A 17,203-nucleotide genomic window follows, 5' to 3' on the forward strand; every position below is an offset into this window, starting at 1 on the left:
CTTTTTCTTTTGATCTTTACCCCATCATTGAGTAAACCTTAATTATACAGATTTTTCATCTTGGAAGTTATTTCTAACAATGGCTTCCTTCATTCCATAAACTCCCCTCCCTCCTCACTGATTCCATCCCAGTTTCTGGACACTCTCTCAGGCAACAACCCAAATAAACAGATATAAAAGCAAAATACTGCGGATGCTGGAAATCTGAAACCTATTAAACAGTCCTATTTAACCCAGAGCTTCCAACCCCATATCCTCTCCATCGCAACACTCCCTACTTTTCCAAACATCGACAATCTGTGCCCTTACCGCAGACTCGACTATTCCAAAGCTCTATTGACCAAACCCCTATCTTCCACCCCCCATAAACTCTGTTGCCGATGTTCAAAGCTGCACCAAATCCTGTTCACCCTTTTTGCTCTCTGACCTACCTGGGTTCTAGTCTATCAGCACCTCAATTTTAAAATGCACATCGTTGTGCTCAAATCTCCCATCCATAAAAATAATAGGACAGTAGGCCATTCGGCCCTTCGAGCCTGCTCCTTCATTCAATAAGATCTTGGTTAATCTGATTGTGGCCTTAACTCCACTCTCCTGCCTACCCTCCCCCCCACCCCATAACCCTTGATTCCCTTGTAAATCAAAAATCTGTCTAACTCAGCTTTAAACATATTCAATGACCTAGCTTCCACTGCTCTCTGGGGAAGAGAATTCCAAAGGTTAACAACTGTCAGAGAAGAAATTCCTCCTCATCTCTGTCTTAAAAGGGTGATTCTTTATTTTGAAACTGTGCCCCTAGTTCTAGATCCCCCCACAAAGGGAAACATCCTCTCAGCATCTACCCTGCCAAGCCATCTCAGAATCTTATATGTTTCAATAAGATCACTTCATAGTCTTCAAAACGTCAAAGAACGTAGACCTAACCTGCTCAACCTTTCCTTCATCCCAGGAACCAGCCTAGTGAACCTTCTCTGAACTGCTTAATTAATTTGGTCTCCTTAATTAAGGAGACCAAAACTGTACACAGCACTCCAGGTGCAGTCTCACCAATTCCCTGTATCCTATCCTGTCTCCTGCAGCCCGAAAACCCTCCAAGATGTCTGCATTCCTCCATCTCTGTATTCTCCACTCCCTTTGACCCACCACTGGCAGCTGTGCCTTCATCTGTCTAGGCCCTAAACTCGAATTTTAATGCTAGACTTCTGTGTATCTCAAACTCTCTCCTGTGATGTGCCTTGAGACAGTTTTCATTGTTAAAGGCACTATATAAATGCAAATTGTTGTTTATTCAAAACAAATTACTGATGTTACATAAAATAGTGCAGAATTTCCTGGAGAGTGGTGACATTGTAATGACGAATCTACATTACAAGTCTAATCATACATGCAAAAGAGAGGTAATTATGGCATTAGTATATTACACTATTACTTACTCTACACCAAAAGGTCACTCTGCCATTACCCTTGTCAAAGCAGTGAGAAGTTAAGCATAGTCATAACCCCATGAATATCTCACATTTTCTGCAATAACGCTACTTTTATCACCACTCTCACTTAGACAAAAATAATGGTGCTGGCGAGCCTTTGGTGACCTGCCAACAACTTGATTTATGAATGTAAAGGATCCATCATCAGTTCTATTTACTATGTTTCAAGAAAAACTACAGGAAATTTTTATTTCAGCAATCTGCTAGGAGATTTGTGGTGATCATGTTACCCTTGTTAAACTAGTAACTGTTTTATCAGTGGGCTATGATTTATTGAAAGTATTTAAAATGGGTTTAGTCATAGCGTCATTTACGGCACAGGTGGTGGCCATTTGGCCCATCGGGTCCATGTCAGCTCTTCACAAAGCTATCCATTTAGTCCCATTCCCCTGCTTGATCCCCTTAGCCCTGAAAGTTTATTCCCTTTAAGTGGCCATCCAGTTTCCTTTTGAAATCATTTATTGTCTCCGCTTCCACCACCCTCGTGGGCAGCGAGTTCCAGGTCATTACCACCCGCTGCTTTAAAAAGTGCTTCCTCACATTCCCCCTGCATCCCTTGCCCAAAACCTTCAATCTGTATCCCCTAGTCCTTGTACCATTAGTTAATGGGAACAGTTTTTCCCTGTCTAACTTACTATGCCTGCTATAATCTTGTACACTTCTACAACTGTGGCCCTAACATTTCAAACCATGCAAACAATTTACTGGGTTTGTTTGTGGAACAACTGATTGAAACAAAGTATTTTTTAACTGATGATTCTGTTCAAATTTTCTTCTTTTGCCCAGTGAACCATTTCTGAATCCTACTCCCACAATCTTCCACAGCCTTGCAGCGTTCAATTTTATAGCTAAATACTATATACTCAAATAACCATGGCACAAGGATGAAGTGTAGAGTTGTATCCTATTCGATGTAGGCTTTGCCGTTTTGCGGGACAGTATAATGCAAGAATCAATTCACAGCAACCCATATAAGTTGTAATATATACCTCATCATATATTGTTGGAAATATACAAGTTGCTTATTTGTTTTGCCTCCATTTTTTGTGAAATGGCTGTTTTAAGGGGAATTAAAAGCTCATACAGGTAGTGAAGCCTTTACATATTTAACAACGTTCTCAATGATAAATATAACCAATGAATAAACTGTTTAATATAGAAAATATAGATCAGCAAAGAGAAGTATTAGAAAAGCATGCAAATAGGCAAAAACCAGTAGAATTCTTGAAGACACAACATGCATATAAAGGAAGAGATTTAATGACAGTCAAATCTTATATTTTTGCTGTTTTGCAGCTTAGTACCCCCTTTTGCATATTTAGTAAGAAGTGCAATTTCAACCTACAGTTAACAGAACACTTAAAGAGAAGACTGTGGCACAGCAGCTCAGGAAGCAAGAACTGAGAACACTCTGCACTCTGCTGTATAACTACTGTCATTGGTTAAGTATTGCATTGTAAATCCTTGCTGTGCTTAATAAACTCTCTATCTTGATTTCATACCAGAATTTGTACCTTGTGGGTCAAAGGCTAGTCAACATCCCCCCAAACACACACACAAATCTTACATGGCTGCAGTGCTGAAGACTGGAGCTCCAGAACTAGCCGCACTTCTAGCCAAGCTGTCCCTGCACAGCTACAACACTGACATCTACCCGACAATGTAGAAAATTACCCAGATATGGCCTGTCCACAAAAAGCAGGACAAACCCAATCCAGCCAATTGCCATCCCAGCAGTCTACCATCATCAGCAAAGCAATAGCACTATCGGCGATCTTCTTTCAGGTAGCACTTTCTCACAAACAACCTGCTCATCAATGCTCAGTTTGGGTTTTGCAAGGACCACTCAGTTCCAGTCTTCATTATAGCCTTGGTCCAAACATGAATAAAAGAGCTGAATTCCAAAAGATGAGGTGAGAGTTTGACATCAAGGCAGCATTTGACCAAGTGTGGCATCAAATAGCCCTAGTAAAATCAGATTCAATGGAAATTAAGGGGTAAATTCTCCATTGGAGTCATACCTAGCAGAAAGTAAGTTGGCTGTGGTTGTTGGAGGGCAATTGTCTCAGTCCCAGGACATCATTGCAGTATCATAGGCCCAAGTATCTTCAACAGCTTCATCAATGACCTTCCCTCCATCAGAAGATCAGAAGTGGGGATTGCCACTGATGATTGCACAATGTTCAATACCATTTGCGACTCCTCAGATACTGAGGCAGTCCATGTCCATTTGCAGCAAGACCTGGACAACATTCAGCTTTGCGCTGATAAGTGGCAAGTAACATTTACACAACAAAAGTGCCAGGCATTGCCCATCTCTAAGATCGAGTCTAACCCTGTCCCCTTGACATTCATTGGCATTACAATCACTGAATCCCTTACCGTCAACATCCTGGTGGCCACCAATGACCAGAAACTGGACCAGCCACATAAATACTGTGGCTACAAGAGCAGGTCAGAGGCTGGGAATTCTACGGTGAGTAACTCACCACCTGGTTCCCAAAATCCGGTCCACCATCTACAAGGCACAAGTCAGGAGTGTGATGGAATACTCTCTACTTGCCTGGGATATCAGGACAAAGCAGCCTGTTTGATTAGCCCCATCCACCAGCTTAAAATTTCACTCCCTTCCCCACCTGTACAGTGTGTACCATCTACAAGATGCACTGCAGCAACTTGCCAAGGCTTTTTCAATGGCACCTTCCAAACCCACAACCTCTACCACCTAGAAGAACAAGGACAGCAGGCGTATGGGAACATCACCACCTCCAAGCTCTCCAAGTCACACACCATATTGACTTGGAAATATATTGCCATTCCTTCATCATCACTAGTGCAAAATCTTGGAATTTTCTACCCTAGAGCACTGTGGTGTACCTACACCACACAGACTGCAGTGGCTCAAGAAGGCAGCTCATCATTTTTTCCAGGGCAATTCATGATGGGCAATAGATACTGGCCTTGCCAGCTATGCCCACATCCATTAATGAATAAAAACAGAATTTTACAGCACAGAAATATAAGAACAAGACTAGGCCATTCAGACCCCGAGCCAGTTCCAGCATTCAATTAGATGATGACTGATCTGTGCCAATTTGATTTACCCCCTTGATTCCATAACCCTTAATACTCTTAGAATTATAGAATCTTACAACACAGGAGGCCATTCAACCAGTCATGCCTGTGCTGTACAATTTAATTGGACACGCAGCTTTTTATCCCTAGCCCTGCAAATTAGCCTTCTTCAAATACATGCTCATTTGCCTTTAAAACCTTCCTGTGGAACCTGATTCCAGATGATGTGCTCTGGACCATAACAACCCAGTGTGTGAAAAAGAAAATCTCATTTTGCCTTCTGCCATTTATTTTAAATCTGACTCTGGTTACCAACCCACTTGCTGGAGGAACCAGTTCCATAGAATCGTAGAATAGTACAGCACAAAATGAGGCCATTTGGCCCACAGATTAGATGTCAACTCTTTCTAAGAGCATTCCAGTTGGTCCCACTTTCCTGCTTTTTCTCCTTAGCCCACCAACTATTTTTCCTCCAAGATTTTGTCCAATTCCCTTTTGAAGGCTACTATTGAATCTGTTTCCACCACCTTATCTAGCAGTCCATTCCAAATCTTAACCACACGTCACACAAAAAAGCTTTCCCTCATGTGGCCTCAGTTCTTTTGCCAGTTGCCTTTAATCTGTGCCCTCTAATTATCAATCCTTCAGTCATTGGATACAGCTTCTCTTTATCTGCTCTAACTAAACGGTTGGTGATTTTATACACCTCTAACAAATGTCCTTTTACCCTTCTCTGCTCCAATGAGAACAACCTCAGCTGCTCTAATCTATCCATGTAATTCTAATCCCTCATCCTTGGAACCGTTGCAGTAAATCTCTTCTATACCCTCTCCAAAGTCTTCACATTCACTGTGGAGTGCAGGAGAGCATGCCAGGAGCAGCACTAGACATACCTAAAAATGAGGTGAAACTACTTCTAAAACAGCGGAAGCAGCATGCGATAGTCAGAGAGAAGTGATCCCACAACCAATGGATCAGATCAATGCTCTGCAGTCCTGCCACATTCAGTCATGAATGGTGGTGGACAATTAAACAACTAACCAGAAGAGGAGGCTCCACAAACATTCACATCCACAATGATGGAGCAGCCCAGCATGTCAGTGCAAAAGACAAGACTGAAACATTTGCAACCACCTTCAGCCAGAATTGTTGAGTGGATGATCCATCTCAGCCTCCTCCTTAGGTCTCTGGGATCACAGATATCTGTCTTCAGCTAATTCAATTCACTCTACATGACATAAAGAGGAGGCTGAATGCACTGGCTACAGAAAAGGCTGTTGGCTCTGACAACATCCTGGCAGTAGTACTAAAGACTTGTACTGCAGAACTAGCTGCGTACCTAGCCAAGCTGTTCGGGTACAGTTACAACACTGGCATGATTAGATGATTAGATTAGAGATACAGAACTGAAACAGGCCCTTCGGCCCACCGAGTCTATGCCGAACATCAACCAACCATTTATACTAATCCTACATTAATCCCATATTCCTACCAAACATCCCCACCTGTCCCTATATTTCCCTACCACCTATCTATACTAGTGACAGTTTATAATGGCCAATTTACCTATCAACCTGCAAGTCTTTTGGCTTGTGGGAGGAAACCGGAGCACCCGGAGAAAACCCACGCAGACACAGGGAGAACTTGCAAACTCCACACAGGCAGTACCCAGAATCGAACCCGGGTCCCTGGAGCTGTGAGGCTGCGGTGCTAACCACTGCGCCACTGTGCCGCCCTAAATCTACTTGACAATGTGGAAAATTGCCCAGGAATGTCCTGTCCACAAAAAGGACAAATCCAATCTGGTTAATTACCTCCCCATTAGCCTACTCCCGATCATCAGCAAAGTGACAGAAGGTGTCATCAACAAAGCTATCAAGCGGCACTTACACAGTAATAACCTCAGTTTGGGCTCTGCCAGGGCCACTTCGCTCCAGACCACGTCACAGCCTTGGGCTAAATATGGACAAAAGAGCTGAACTCAAGAGATGAGGTGAGAGTGACTGTCCTTGACATCAAGGCAGCATTTGATTGTGTGTGGCATCAAGGAGCCCTAGCAAAACTAAAGTCAATGGGAATCTTGAGTATTGCTGAAAATAGAGACATTTTGTTGAAGCTTTTTGTCTTGCACTCAACAGGACATTCGCAAGAATGCCAACGTAAGGGATGCAACAAATTGCCATGAGATCCCCTCTAGGCCCAGCTCTCGCAAACATTTTTGTTGGGTTTCATGAGAAACGTGTCTTCGAGGGAACGACACCTAACCTCCTGCCTCTTGCACATTTCCGATATCTAGATGATATGTTTGCTATATTTAAATCCGCAGCTGCATGTAATAATTTCCTTACATGTCTTAATGGGCTCCATCCAACCTCAAATTCACCTTTGAAATGGAGCAGTCAAATGAGCTCCCTTTGCTTGATGTACTAGTTGAGAAAACAGCAAAGGGGTTCTCTACCACGGTCTACCACAAGCCTACCTTCACTGGTCAATACACGCGTTGGGATTCTTACAATTGCACACGCTGTAAGATTGGCTTTATCGGCAACCTCGTAAATAGGGCCTGAGCTATTTACTCACCACGCAAGCTTGATGCTAAAACAGGGCGAATCAAAGGCATCTTGCATGACAATAGCTACCCTGATCAGATCATTTCTTGCTATATATCACATAAACTTATAAAACGGGCTGTCATTTTTGGCCCTGAAAAGTGCCCAGTCTACCTCAGATTACCCTGGAAGGGTAATGTATCCCAAAAATTTGAGTAACAGGTGAAGCTAGCTGTTTCACGCGGAGGTGTTCGCCACCAACAGGATGCTGCCGTCAAACCAAAAAGACGTCCTGCCTATCACACAAATAAGTAATGTGATATATGAATTTCAATGCCAGTGTGATGCTAGGTATATAGGTCATACATCCCAAAGTGTGGCGGATCGTATCAAACAACATGTCCCTTCCGCTGTTCACAATGGGTAAGGTACAGCCATATCCAACCAGCCCGTGCTTGCAAAACTCAAAACAATGTCCAACATTAGTTGTGATTCCGCGATTGGACAACATTAGATTAGAGATACAGCACTGAAACATGCCCTTCGGCCCACCGAGTCTGTGCCGACCATCAACCACCCATTTATACTAATCCTACACTAATCCCATATTCCTACCAAACATCCCCATCTGTCCCTATATTTCCCTACCACCTACCTATACTAGTGACAATTTATAATGGCCAATTTACCTACCAACCTGCAAGTCTTTTGGCTTGTGGGAGGAAACCGGAGCACCCCGAGAAAACCCACGCAGACACAGGGAGAACTTGCAAACTCCACACAGGCAGTACCCAGAATCGAACCCGGGTCCCTGGAGCTGTGAGGCTGCAGTGCTAACCACTGCGCCGCCCATTAGCTAAATAATCCTCAGTGTGCTAAGAACAACCTATTTAAGATAGTCAGTTGGGCTCACAGCGTAGCAGATTTGTGCATATTAGTACACAGGGCTCTGTTCTTTGCAGATAGAAAGAACATGTACACACATTGTGCCTGTTTCAGCTAAACAAAGTAAGTGACAGCTGTTCGCTGGTTCATTCCTCAGAGCAATGCCTTGATCAAAGTCAAGCTGCCTGGTTTAAATTTCAAACAAAGCTTGGCAGTTAACTGTCAGTCCCCATAAACTGGTGTATTCTCCATGGCAATGCCTCCATCAATCAGAGTCCACTCACCAACCAATCAGTACTCTCTTCTCATACAGTATAAATTTGTTGCTTCCCTTACACTGGTATTCTTGCGAATTGTCCTGATAAGTGCAAGACGAAAAGCTTCCCATTGATTCTAGTTTTGCTAGGGCTCCTTGATGCCACACTCAATCAAATGCTGCCTTGATGTTAAGGGCAATTGCTCTCACCTCACCCCTTTCAGCAATACTCAAGTTCTGTACTACCAAATGACTATCAATGGGAATCAGGGGGAAAACACTCCACTGTTTGTAGTCATACCCAGCACAAAGGAAGATGGTTGTGGTTGTTGGAGCACAAATATTTAAGCCCCAGGACATAGCCACAGCAGTTCCTCAGGGTAATATCCAAGGCCCAACCATCTTCAGCTGCTTCAGTGACCTTCCTTCCATCTACTGCATTACCTTTATCATCCCTCCCTGTTACTTAATCAAAGCACCAAATCAGGTTAATCAGACACAATTTGTCTTTAACAAATTCATGCTGACTGCCCCTTATTAATGAATTCTCACTTGGAGAAGCACGTGTTTTGACCTTGACAATGGTCTCTAGTAGATTTCCCACCACTAACTGGCCTGTAGTCACCAGATTTATCCCTTTCCCCTTTGTTAAACAGGGGTGTAGCATTTACAATCCTCTGGTACCACTCCCATATCCAAGGAGTGTAAGATTGTGGTCAGAGCTTCCGTTATCTCCAATATGGCTTCCCACAGCAACCTAGGATACCACGCCTGAACAAAAATCTGTTTGAGTTTTGGAGTTTTCAATTGACCATAATGCAACAACTTTTTGGAGCAGTATGTTCCAGATTTGTTTTTTTATTATTCATTCATGGGATGTGGGCGTCGCTGGCCAGGCCAGCATTTATTGCCCATCCCTAATTGCCCTTGAGAAGGGGGTGCTGAACTGTCCTGCCCTGTGTATGAAGAAGTGTCTTCTGACATCACCACTGATTAACCTAGCTCTAATTTTAAGATTATGCCCCCTTGTTCTTAATTCTCCCACTACAGGAAATATTTTCCATCTACCCTGTCAAAACCTTTAATCATTTTAGATTAGATAATCCCTTAGTATTCTGTATTCAAGAAAATACAAGTCTAGTTTATGCAACTTGTCTTCAATATAACTCCATTAGCCCTGGTATCATTCCAGTGAATCAGTGCCGCACCCGCTCAAAGGGCAAAGTATTATTCCTGAGGTACAGTGCCTAGAACAGAATGCAGTACTCTATATAGGATCTAACCAGAGCTCTGTGCAGTTGTAACTTAACTTCCACCTGTTTGTATTTCATCCATTCAACCCAACAGGTGTTTATGCTCTACCTGAGCCTCCCTCAACCTTAATCTTACCATATCAACACATCCTTCTATTCCGTACTCCCTCGTACTAATCTAGCTTCTCCTTAAATGCATCAATGCTATTCACCTCAACCACTCCATGTGGTTGTGAGTTCTCTCTGAATAAAGAGTTCCTTCTGAATTCCTTATTGGATTTATTGGTGACCATCTTATATTTATGGCCCCTAGTTTTGGACTCCCCCATCTTCTCTACATCTACCCTATCGAATCCCTTCATAATTCTAAAGATCATTTTCAGGTCACCCTTCAGCCTGTTTAGTTTTTCCTGATAGTTGTACCCTCTCTGTTCTCCAATGTTTCTATATCCTTTTTGTAATATGGAAACCAGAACTATGCGCAGTACTCTTGAGTGTCGTCTAATCAAGGTGCTATATAAGTTTCACACAACTTCTCTGCCTTTAAATTCTATACCTCTCAAAATGAACCCCAGTACTTTATTTTATTTATTTAGAGATGCAGCGCTAAAACAGGCCCTTTGGCCCACCAAGTCTGTGCCGACCATCAACCACCCATTTATACTAATCCTACATTAATCCCATTATTACCCTCTCACATCCCCACCTTCCCTCAATTCCCCTACCACCTACCTATACTAGGGGCAATTTATAATGGCCAATTTACCTATCAAACTGCAAGTCTTTGGCTGTGGGAGGAATCCGGAGCACCCGGCAAAAACCCATGCGGTCACAGGGAGAACTTGCAAACTCCGCACAGGCAGTACCCAGAATCGAACCCGGGTCGCTGGAGCAGTGAGGCCGCGGTGCTAACCACTGCGCAAGCATGCTACGTTTGCATTTTTTATGGCTTTGTTACCCAACACTGCTACTTTTAATGATTTGTGAATTTGTATCCCTGGATCCTTTTGCACCTTAAGACTCTTACTTTGCACTGAGTAGTTAACCTCCTTATGCAACAACTTGCACTTATCTATATTGAAATTACAAATACAGAACATTTTGGAATAAGTTCACAACGGTTAGATAGGTTCTAGGTTCCATAACAATGAAACTGTTGACTACGTTGCCGATCTTGCCAGTGCAGGAAATTCGAGGACAATGTATGTAGAGACATGGAATGATGTGTGGAATAGGATTTACGTGTCACAAGATGAGTCAATAACTTGTGATCTAGTGCCAAAAAGTGGGTACAGATCATAAGCCATGATCATTTTCACCAATTCTGTTCCCCAAATGTGCTAAGCAAAGAAAAAATGTTACGTGAAAATGGAAATGGAACTGATGCTGGAGTCAATATCATTACTGTGAAACGTTACCCTCACAGTGGCAATTGTCGCAACTGTGATTTAATCTTCCATAAATTACTCCAAGAGATGGAATCTTCTCCCTTTTTAATCTACAGTCCTGTTTTTATCTGGGTAGGAACTTCAAGTCCAGCTCGCCTACTTTGATACAAAAAATACAGTGATCAAACAATCAGATCCAGAGCCCTCATAGGTTATTGCCATAGAGTATCAAAGTGCATATAAAACAGAAGATGCACACAGAGCTGCAAAAATGTTTATAAAGTTTTGCAACATTTAAACAGATTAATAACCAATATCAATACAAATACAGGGAATAGAAAAGCATCAAAAACTCAATGCCCTTGGCTTCTTAAATACAGTTTAGTGCTGATAACAGAGTCACATTCCCAGGACAAAGTTCCTACCTCAGTGCTAGGAATTAAACTATTGTTTTAAATAGCAAATGCCTTAATAGCAATTTGGCTGAACTATGAATTCTTCAGCTACCTCAATCCCCCTCTTTGAGATTCAGAGATGACCATCCTATGCTACTATCCCTATCCAATTGCTTCTGTTCCTTTAAGGTCCCTCTTAAAAATGATAAGACATTTATATAGCACTTTTAACATAAGCACCATAGGATGTTGTACTCATAGGAATATAATCAGATAAAAAGACTAACATCAAGTCAAAGATGATGCCTTAAGGACAGGTGGCCAAAGCCTTGTTCAATAAAGTAGGGTTTAAGGAGGAGAGGTCTACCTCCTTGACAACATTTCAGTCATGCCTCCTAATTACTCCTTCTTTGGTTTGCTGTTTATTTTTCTGATGTCAGCTGAAGTAGCTTGGGATCATTTCTACATCAAAGGTGCTATATAAATGCAAGTTGTTATTGCTGTTAATCTTAAGTGGGTATGACAGCTTTTTAATTCACCTCATTAAAACCAAGCAAAATATTACAAACAAAAATACCTATACTATTGTATATATAATACTACACAGGAAGTCATCATTCGGCTCTTCATGCCTTCTCTGGCTGTCAGAAACCAATTCACTAAGTCCCATTCATTTGCACTTTCTAAATACCCCGAGACAAAGAGGCTCTCCCTTAGCAATATCTGACCACTACAAATATAACTGTTAGCATCTTCTTAAATCTATAAGCGAGTTTAAAACTGGAAATATATTACATTATTGCAGTGATTTCAACAATTTACATTTATTTAGCATCAGCACTGTAGGAAAGCTTCCCAAGCTGCTGCACTAAAGCATAAATCAGACAAAATACGACAGTGAGCCAAAGTAGGAGATGTTAGTTGGGGTGACTAAAAGCTTGGTCAAAGAAGTGGGTTTTAAGGAGAGTCTTAAAGGATGAGAGGCAGGTGACAAGGATTAAGTCGTGAACTCCAAAGCTTAGGTGCTAGATAGCTGAAGGCACTGATGGTGGAGCAAAAGCAGTGGGAACGCACAAGAGACCTGAGTTGGTGGAATGTAGAGGACTCAAAGGCCAGAATTTTACGCCGCCCCAGCGGGTCGGATGGTGGCGTGGGGGCGGCATAAATTTGAGCGGCAGGCTCCGGGAGGCCTAACCGCCCCGATTCCACCTCCGACCAAGTTTACGGAGGTCCGACGGGGGGTGGGGGGTGAGAAGCGGCTCGCCCGCCCAAGGCCAATCAAGACCCTTTAAGTGGCCACTTAACAGCCACTTAAGGACCCTCGCCTGCCTCCACGGGTATTTTACCCGTGGCAAGCGGGTGTGCCGGGGTGCCCGATTGAGGGCCTCCCCCGCCTCCCAACCCAACCCCGGGATCCAAGAGGCCCCCTCCCCCCATACGACCACCCTAGCCTCACCAGGGCACGACCGATTCCCCTGGTGAGGCTGCCCGAACTTACCTTCTGTCCCGGTTCCATTGCGTCATCCTCGGTCAGCTGGGCTGCAGTCTCAGCAGTGGCCACCGCTCCTGGTGGCGCTGTTGAGACTAAGAGGTGCCAGCCCGCTGATTGGCCAGCAGCTCACTGAGGCAGGACCTCCTCCCTCAAGTGGGTGGAAGTCCCGCCTCGGGCCAATTAAAGCCTGGGGATCCATAAAATACGGGACGGATCCCCAGGCTGGGCGGGAGTGGGATCGGTACCGACATTTACATCGGAGACCGGCTCCCGTCCGCCCAGCATAAAATTCCGGCCAAAGTATTGCAAGTACTGGACATGCTTGGAAATTGGAAAGAATAAAGAAATGAAGAGACTTAAAGATGAAGACAGTAATTGTAAGTTTGAGGCATTGGGGGACCAGTAGCCAATGTAGGGCGGCACAGTGGCGCAGTGGTTAGCACCGCAGCCTCACAGCTCCAGGGACCTGGGTTCAATTCTGGGTTCTGTCTGTGTGGAGTTTGCAAGTTCTCCCTGTGTCAGCGTGGGTTTCCTCCCACCGCCAAAAGACTTGCAGGTGATAGGTAAATTGGCTGTTACAAATTGCCCCTAGTGTAGGTAGGTGGTAGGGCATATGGGATTTACTGTAGGGTTAGTATAAATGGGTGGTTGTTGGTCGGCACAGACTCGGTGGGCCTGTTTCAGTGCTGTATCTCTAAATAAATAAAAAAATAAAGTAGGTCTGCAAGCAGTGCTGATGGGTGAACTGCATAATTTATGCAGGATGGAGAATGGGAGGCTGACCTGTAGAATACTGGTGTAGTCAAACCTGGAAGTGATAAAGGCACGAATGAAAGTTTCAGCAGATGGGATGAGGGAGAAGCAAATGCAAGCGACTTAAAGGTAGAAGTAGGTGGTCTTTCTAATGGAGAGTATGTGGGATTGGAAACCAGCTTGGATTCTGAAGCTGTAAAGTCTGGTTCAATCTGACACAATGATCAAGGTGGGAGACGGAATTGATGGTGAGAGTACGGATTTTGTGGCAGTGGCCAAACTCAATGGCTTTGATCTTCCCAATGTTTAAATGGAGGAAATTAAGACTCATCCAAAACTGGATTTTAGTTAAACAATTGGACAGCACAGAAGCAGTGGACATGTTGAGAGAGGTGATGGTGGAGACATAGAGCTGGCTGTTATCAGGATATATGTGGAAGCTGATCCCAGGGGAAGGACTTTAACTGTCAAGGGGTGGCGGTTTCAGGTTTGTACGGGTGGGCTAAAGACTCAAAATGTGGCATTAGGTCATGAACCCGACATGATCCCCCACTTCTGGGTTTTGCTTGAGCAGGTTTGCAAGTGAGTGAGGAACCCCCATGGAGCTGTTGGGTCACTAACGTATGCAAAGAGGTAATTAACTCAGGATTTAACAAGCATTCAAGCTTTAAACAGCAAGTGCATGGGTTTCCCAAGCTGTGTAAAACCCACCAGGGTCAATGGGGCGAAAGCACAATGGGAAGTGCTACTTCAGTAAAACTGACAGGCAGGGAAGCCTTCAAATAGTGAAACTGAAAAACTTCAGCCATACCTAGGTGAGAGGCTGCTGCTCACAGCACCTCTTCTGAGAATGTGCTCTTACTGCTTGTCAGGCGATCTCTAACTTCTTGAAAATCAGTTCACCTGTCATGGACTTCACTTACCTTGATCTGCACTTCTCTGCTGCCAGCCTTTACCATGGAGTCCTACCTTGCACCTTTGATGAGGAACACGAGGAACAGCGCCAGGAGCAACACCATGGGCCTTCGCCTCAGTCATATGCTGCTCCACAGGACAGAGAGGATGGATACAGAGATCCAGCTCAAAAGGAGGAGAGAACCCTCAACACAGAGTCTACAGGCAGAATGAGAATCAGCTTTCTCGCCATGTCTGAGCAACAGTGCCTCAAGAAGCTCAGGCTTTCATGGCAGGCTGTTGTTGGCATTTACAGCCTCCTGTAACAAGATCTCCTTCTCAATGGACCAGGAGGGCACACATTGCTAGTGATCAAGGCGGCTGTTACTGCCCCCACCCCCAATTCTCAGCTGGAAGGAGAGAAAGCAGATAGTTGAGTGAGAGAAATGGATTGTGTGGAGAGAAGGGAAGGGCAACATTTGTGGATCATGGGTGTGAGATGGTACAAAGATGAATGATAGTGAATGTTGACTGTCCAGATTGGGATGGAAGGTGGTGCCAGGACAGAGAACAATGAGTGGAGCTGAAAGATGTGTTGGTCAGAGGAGGGTTGTGAAGGAGAATGTTGGGAAAGTCAGAGTGTGCGGCATGGCATCTGACAGCATTATTCACTCATCTTTCCTGCCCTCTTGGTGCACTGTATACAGGATTGAAGGACCACACTACTGCTGCTTACTTCCTTAGTCACTTCCATCCACACTTGCTTGGTTGGAGAGATGGCCTCTTCCTCCCATTCTTGGCAAACATCACCTCACTTCGGTCCCTCAGATCCCACAGGAGAACCTCCAGAGAAGAGTCGAAGACCCGGGGCAGCCTTCCCAGGTCGCCTTTCTTTTCCTGCTGAAGCCTCAGGAATCAATGTTCACTTCAGCCATTCTGATCCCTGCTGGGGTCCCTCGAACTAGAAATCCTTCCATTGACAGATTCGGCACATCATCTCGCCCATTCTCTGTGATTGTTTGGGAAACCCGGAAGAAGGATGCTAATACTGTGGCTGAGTTAAAGAGCCAGGGCAAAGTTACTTCAATTACAAATGAGTACCTGACCCGCGGCCAACATCCCCACTGTGTCCATGTCTGTTTCGTTAAAATTTGGCCCAGGTTTTTGCATGATGATGCCAAGAGGCAGTAGACAGACTAAAGAGGTGGAGTCCAAGGATAGATATTTTGGGTACTCCACGGGTAATCGTTCAGGGACAGAAAGAGGAGACTTTGCTGGATATGCTCTGGCTAAGAGTGGCTGGTTAAATGTGTCAAAGGCAGCAGAGAAGTCGAGATGAACAAGAAGGGATAGGGCATCATGGTCACAGTGGATATCATTTAAACTTTGATTATGGCTGTTTCCTGCTGTAGCCTAATTGGAGAGATTCAAACATGGAGTTACGGGAAAGATGGGCACAGCTTTGGAAGGGACAATTCAATAAAGAACTTTGGAGAGAAGAGGGAGGTTGGAGGTGGTGTGCAAGGACAGAGGGGTCAAGGGTGGGGTTTTGGGGAGGAGAATGATGGCAGCAGATTTGAAATGGTTTTTCCAGTGTTTGGTGTGGCTCAGCCAGATCTGGTGATGGATGGCTCAACTAGTAATGCACCAGATATGCTCAAGTCTACATCCCTTGGTCTTGAGGAAGAGAAGATGGAGGCCAGACCAGGAGAAATGGGATACAGTAGAGATATTACTGGGAACAAATGCATAGGGAAAGACAAGGAAGCAGTTGAATAGATCGACTGCTTCAGTAACCAAACAAACCTCCACTCTGCGCATTCTTCAGTGATAAATTATACAGGAAACATTACTTCCATTGGTGAGTGAGCCATTGAACAAACTTTAAAATGATCACCTATAGAACAAAGGAAGATTTGGAGATATTTTTGCACAGAGGATTATTAGAACATGGAGTGCCTGACCAGAAACGATGTTGGTTGAAAGGTCAAGTAAATCGGTGACTCATTTAGTATTTGTCGGAGTCAAATTTAGTCCCCTGGATTTATTTTTAAAAATTATAGGAAAATGCCAGTCAGACTGACCCATGAAGAGAAAGGTAATTAATCATATTACTAGATTTTCTGCCTTCCGCTGTTCCTTATCAAAATTATGATATCAGCTTCAACTGCAGTTAGGGGTTACATTTTGGGACTGAGAACCATAGAAAAATTACAGCACGACAGGAATCCATTCAGTCCATTGTGTCTGCGCTGGCCAAAAAAAAACTAGCTGCCCTATCTAATCCTACCTTCCAGCACCTGGTCTATAGCCTTGCAGGTTACAGCACTTTAGGTCCACGTCCAGGTACCTTTTAAATGAGTTGAGGGTTTCTGCCTACACCACCAATCCGGGCAGTGAATTCCAGACACTCACCACCCTCTGGGTGTCCCCTCATGTCCTCTCTAATCCTTCTACCATTCACCTTAAATTTGTGCCCCATGGTAATTGTCCTTTCTGCTAGGGGAAACAGGTCCTTCCTGTCTACTCTACCTAGGCCCCTCATAACTTTGTACACCTCAATTAAGTCAACCCTCTGCCTCCTCTATTCTGAGGAAAACAACAGTAGCTGATCCAAAAAAAATTAAAGCAACATATTTCTTTCAAAAGGTGTAGTATCCTGACGCTTTCTTTTGAATCATTGTGTAACTTACCTGATACATTTCTCTGACTTTTAAAAAAAATATAAATAGGTTTGTATATACATCAGTGCAAAAGCAATAATATAATTCAGCTT

Source organism: Heterodontus francisci, chromosome 10 (assembly GCF_036365525.1).
Source record: "Heterodontus francisci isolate sHetFra1 chromosome 10, sHetFra1.hap1, whole genome shotgun sequence".
In the NCBI taxonomy this organism is placed as follows: domain Eukaryota; kingdom Metazoa; phylum Chordata; class Chondrichthyes; order Heterodontiformes; family Heterodontidae; genus Heterodontus; species Heterodontus francisci.